Source organism: Chaetodon auriga, chromosome 5, assembly GCF_051107435.1.
Source record: "Chaetodon auriga isolate fChaAug3 chromosome 5, fChaAug3.hap1, whole genome shotgun sequence".
Classification (NCBI taxonomy): Eukaryota; Metazoa; Chordata; class Actinopteri; order Chaetodontiformes; family Chaetodontidae; genus Chaetodon; species Chaetodon auriga.
The window spans coordinates 21,746,757-21,752,756 of record NC_135078.1 but is presented as its reverse complement, the minus strand read 5'-3'; positions in this window follow the sequence as shown (position 1 = coordinate 21,752,756).

Here is a 6,000-nt window from a genome sequence, read left to right as displayed (position 1 = left end):
TATTCAGAAGCCACATCTTGGCTTTGAAGTCTGTCATTATTTTTTAACGTATGTCCTCTAGAAGTCAGTGGGAAATTGGGCCCTTGTTTCTGCAGCTCTGTGAGATCCAGAGTGGAGCGTGACGTGTGATGTAGATCCTTTACTGTACTGTAGCGATAAAACCTCAACTACGGAGAAAACCTAGATTTTTTTTAACTGATCATCATTTAAATGTTTACACTTTGGCCATCCAAAGATAAAGGACAGACAGCATTGTTGAAAAAAGAAAGGATTCACTCATGAATATTGAACACAAAGTGAAAAGCAGGAAATAATGTTTCTTTGATCATTTGCACTCCATAAATAGATCAGTTTCTCCCTTAAGATAACCCTTGTTTAATCTTAACTGTGAGCCTTAAATTTTGAGCTAATGGTGTTTGTAGACACGCTGCTGTGTTTGAAGGCTGACAAAGATTTCAGTCGAAAGAATACCAAGCCCCTTGGCTTAAATTTGCACAGTAAGCCTCCTTAACATTCCAGTGAAAAATTTTCATGTTGTTTCAACAGCTTAATACCCCAGCCACAGTGTGATTCCAGCATATTTTCTGTCTTGTAGAAATATTTTGACAGATTTACAGATACATCCCATCCCTAAATCCCCTCCGTTTGGCTTCTGCATCCAAGCATTAAACCCTGTCACATGATGTTGAAGTGAAGAGGAGACACTTGAGGCAGTGGAGTTTCTAGTGTCTGGCCTTTCCCACCAGTGGAGGTCTGAGACACCAGGCCTCTCTGCTAATGGGAATATTGGGTGACGCCTGGCTGCTGGACACTGCCAGTGGAGAGTATTCATTCACTCAAAGGGTTGAAATCAAACCCTTTTCAAATAGCAAGGGATTTCCTATTAGGCACTGAGAGGAATCTCGCCATTTTGAGCCAAGTTCAGCTGAATAAAACAGGGAAACAAAGACACAAAATAAAGGAATTTCTATTTTTAGCTGAAATGTTTAAGTCGGTTTCATTGAATTGTATGAAATATAAGGTGGTGTTTAGTTACTTTTACTATCTTTGCTCTGTGGCAACATTTTCTACTGGAAAGACTCCAAACTGTCTGTCCCCCTGGTCTTTTACACACATTAATGAGCTCCTATTGATGGGATGCATCTTAGCCCTCCAACTCTGGTCCATTCCACAATTCCCGATTTGGACAATGGACGCTTAGCCCATATTAGGATAATAGAATTAAATTTCAAATAGATTTGTGCCTGAGCTGATCCATGCACGGCTCACTCAGCTGCAGAGGCAGAGTGGCATATGGCACGTCATTATCTAAGCCCACCCTCCCCCTGTCCGGGGCCAACAGGGTTCAGCAGTGCTTAAACAAACTGAAGGTTAGGACTGGCTGGCTGGTGTTGAAGGGGAGGACGGCAGGGTTTGTAAGGGGGGGGTGGGAGGGGGGGGTTGCTAAATCACAGCCTCCACAGCGTCTCAGAGGGCCTCAGCACCGCACCATGGCGCCTGGGCTCAGAGGCCTGCTTGAAAAGCTGGGCTGTGTTTGATGGAGGGGATTTGTTTTCTGTTGGATTATACATGGTTGCTCCCTGCCTGGCTGAGGGGCCCTGTGCAATGTGACAGATCTCCGCAAAAGACAGAGAGAGGGAGAGAGATACAGGGAGGGATTTTGGGGTCAGAGAAGCCTCGAAGCATCAGTAATCAGGATAATTGCCATGTTCCTGGTGCTGCTTTCAGCCCCCCCTCTTTGGCTCTGCGGCCTCATATTCAGATTCGAGCTCTGAGGAAATCACGTTCCTCACTGAAAGACTTACTGTGCCTCAGTTTACTGAAGTCTGCTAAGTGAAATCTTGATTTGTAATTAAGTTTTTAATGCTTGGAAAAATGTTGCCCAGGAAATGATAAATTACACCATCCCAACACCATCTGAAGGGGGGCTTTTAGATCTATAGCGTATCTCTGTGGCTGCAGACTATTGACTGTTAACACGTTTTCAAGGGCAATGAGACACTCACGAGGATGGCCTGAGGGCAAAGTAGAGGGAAATTGACTTATGCCGTTTGTAAAAATCCCTTAGTAAATCCCAATAAGTCCATGAAGACCTTTACCCAGTGCAGACGTCCAGTCGCATATTGTGCACCTTAAATACTGCTGAGGAGGAAGGGGAGTGGACGGACCCGTTCAAAGCAGGGTCAGCTCTTTCACTCACAACAGAGGGGACGGAGGGATAGAGAAAATAAAGGCAGCTGCTCGCTCTGTAGAGTCTTGGCGCTGCTTCTCTAACATACAGATGACAGAGGGAGGTGGGTGGTGGGGGCTGACGTCCCCTCCACACCGCTTTGGTCAACCCCAGTCATGTCCCCTGGCTGCCCTTGGGCCCCTGGGGCTCTCATCTAAGAGTCCTTCCCAGCATCCCTCCTTAACGTCGGCAGAAGATAAAGTCATGAGGCCAGTCTTCTCCATTTGGCTCCTACCTAGCAAGAAGATACTTTAATCAATAACACAGACGGTCCAGAGGAGGCTTGTATCGTCGGCCCACCGGCCTTATAGCTGTATTGCACAATGTCATTAAAAATTTGTTGTGTTTTGCCACAGAATTAGAGCACAGTACCATCTCTTTAGTGCGACTGAATAAAACTGGATGGGTCACATGTGAGCACCGTACAATTTAAATGTTGCTTTAAGCATTTGTTAAATATAACACAAGATTTAAAAAAAAAAAAGAAAAAAAAAAAAAAGAACAGCACAGATCGCAAAATAAATCAGGATCTTTCTTCCAAAGGCACAGCCCCAGAGCCCTTTTCTAAAAGGCAATGCAGCAGGTTGTAATTCCAGAAGCTTATAGCTTTTTCTTCAGCGTCACAACTATGTATGTTCAGCTGATAAAGCTTATGGCCTCCAAATATTCATCTAGTTTATGTGGTGGGTACATTTCTGTATCCAATCCAAACACAAAAGTCTGGGGATTTTGCTTTTTTTCTTCCTGTTTCCGTTTACTGTTTGTGTGGCTCTCAGAATGTTCCTGTGGACAAACAGGGCTGTTTTTCCCGAATGATCTCAAATGCACCAACGCTGCCAAAGTCTGAGGGTGCCGCAACCTTGAGAAAATCATATATATGGAAATGGGAAATCTATAAAGCATCTCTCTTATTGTTCTCCCTGCAGTGTTGTATTTATGTTTAAAAAATGATTTTGTCTCCTCAGGATGAAAAAATGTAAAGAATACCTTGCTTTTTTTTTTGAAAATGATAATATATGAGTCTTAGATTTCGAAATAAGAAGTCTGAATATAAAAAAAAGCTGTAAAATCCTTTAGTCGTGGGGTTTTCAACTTTTGAATGTGCCTACAGCCAAGCATCCCAGTGATTGCTTACCTTCTTCCCCCTCTGCAGTTCTGCAATCTCCCCCTAATCTCCCCACAACCATCATCTTCAATTTGCTGAAACTGCCACTGTCCCCCCTCCATCCCAACGACCACAGTAGATATTTTGTCTGTTCCCTGCTTTTTGTCAATCTCAGGACTGAAATTTCTTTATTTTAATGTAGATGGTTGGTTTTCATTTGACCTCTCCTCTCTTACGTATTATTGTTTGACATAAGTAAATAAAGCAGATGACTTCTATGCTTGTCTTGTTGCTGTGCTCATCCGTTGTTGTTCTGTCTCTCTCTCTCTCTCTTCCTGTAATCATCTTCTTAAACATTTTTTAAGACTCTGGACGAAGCCTTACTGTAATGAAGGTAAGCATATTAGTCTTAGGATTCACTTTGCACATCACCGCCATATGCCAGCCCCTACAATCCTGTTGTTCACTTGACCTTTTTCACCTCTGCAACAGCATGTTTGGCATAACTGAGGCCTCCCAGTTCACTAAAGATGTGTCCTCTGTGCCATCACTGGAAAACAACCTCATGTTGGGTAATCAAGAAAGAAAGAAAAAAGGGGACAGAAGCCTCAACTCTGTGAGAATGGTTGACATTTTTCCTGGATGAGGACTTGGAGAAACTTCTCTTAAGCAGAGGCAAAGGCGAGCTAAGTCTCTTAACATGCAGTTGACCAAAGTGGCAAAGACAAGGCAGCCTGGCTGTTCAAGCCATATAATGAGGAGACATCAGATGTCTCAAATAACCATTTTTCTGAAGCTAATTAGCTACAAATCAAAGCACAGCAACTCATTTTTGTCTCTTTCTGCAGGTCACACTTCATTCAAAAACACACTGAAATGCCAAATTAGTGCTTATTTCTGCATTATATTTTAATTTCATCATTGATAGTAGATATTCTAATGCCAAGCTATCAGCCATACTCTTGTTTATCCTTTTTGTGAGCAGGATTACACCTGTGCAATATGGTCTTAGTCCACTTCCTGAAGATAAGGAACACAAAATACACCCAATCTAAAATGTTTAACAACACATGCGCCTTCAAGAACTCAATATTGACGCCTTTCTTCCTTTCTCTCCTCACTCCCAAACCTCTCCACCCACCTAAAACATCAGATAAGCCGTGGAGTGATGAGCCGGCCGCCTCCACCAGAGCGTGTGGTACTGGGAGACTGCACACTGATTTCATACACGCTCGCTCAGACAGAAAAAGAGCTCTGTGGAGCAGAAATGCTCCTCTTATTAGCAAAACTCATTCACCTGCACGCCACATTGAGTCCATGGCAATTTCACAATAAATCATGAGAGATGCCTATAGAGGCCGGGCAGCAGGCTGACGCTCCGCCGCAGCCGTGCCCTCGCCTGTCAGTTTAGACACTCTGAATCATTTCGGGTTCAGCAGCCTCGTTTCATCTTAGATGAACTGAAAGGTCATCTCACAAGCCACCTAAACAATATGTCTCTGGCTCCTCATCTCCCAGCGCTTGCAGTGATTGCTCATTCCATTTAGAAATACCACACCTCGTGTTGTTTCAGCGGGAATCATGGAAGGAATTTCAAGCAATTATTTGAAGGCAGAAAATTAGCACTGACTTAAAAGTGTGAGAAACCTGCTCCAGGAGTTTTCTTTTTAGTCTTAACCTGACTTCATCTTTTAGCCAAGAGAATCAGTCAGTGATGATCAATGCACCTGTTTTGCAACATTACTCTGTGAAATGATTAATGAGACTGTGACCCATATGTAGAGGGGTTTCGCTCCCTGTATCAGACTGCTGGACCTCAGGCAGACAACAAATGTTTCTCTTGAAGCCATCAGACAGTCTGGAGTGTTGTTTAGTGAATAAAGAATGAGTTGGCCCAAGTCCAGCCCAGTAACCGCTTGAGACTCATCAGCCTAAACACCTTAAAGCTTAACTGGCTGGACAATAGCTGAACAATCTGTACTGCCAATACCTAAGCTAGTTAGTTTACTTAAGACCTTTGGCTGAGACTGTCAACTTTCACTCATGTGCAGTTACTAAATGAGGGCCGTTACAACATGATCCTGCTTGGCTGTCACTTGGTTTGTTGAGACACATTTGTGGCAGCGAGCACACACATGCTGCAAGCGAGTGAGCCATTTTGTTAACAGCTCACACTTCCTGTGCAAGTGTGCGGTTCCAGAGTTGCTGACAGTGACACTTGCAGGACCGAGCCCTGCCCTACTTAACAGGCTGCAGGGAGGAGGGCAGGCCAAGTTGTCAGCAGCGCTAGGTGCTCGCTGCTTAGATAAACCTGGAGGATTAGTGGCCCAGTTAAAGTTGGGGCAAAGAGGATTAGCCTCTTCTCTGAGGTGGTGAGAGATTCCCTGTGTCCTTCAGCGCTGCCCGCCTCAGAGGGGAGAGAGAGGAGGAGGAGGAGGAGGATGGGAGGTGAGGGGTGAGGCCCTAGTTATCATGAGTGAGAATCACCACTGTAGCATTTTAAAGAGGAAGAGGAAAGGTGAGGTGTAATTATGAAAGGTGAAAGGAAATGAAGCAGTTCATAAATTGTTGCCAGCTTGTGGTTTCATTAGGAAGGCAAAAGCCCATAATTACTGGCTGTGTTAGAGTGAGGTCAACGAGACCTGAGAGCCACAGAAAAAAATGC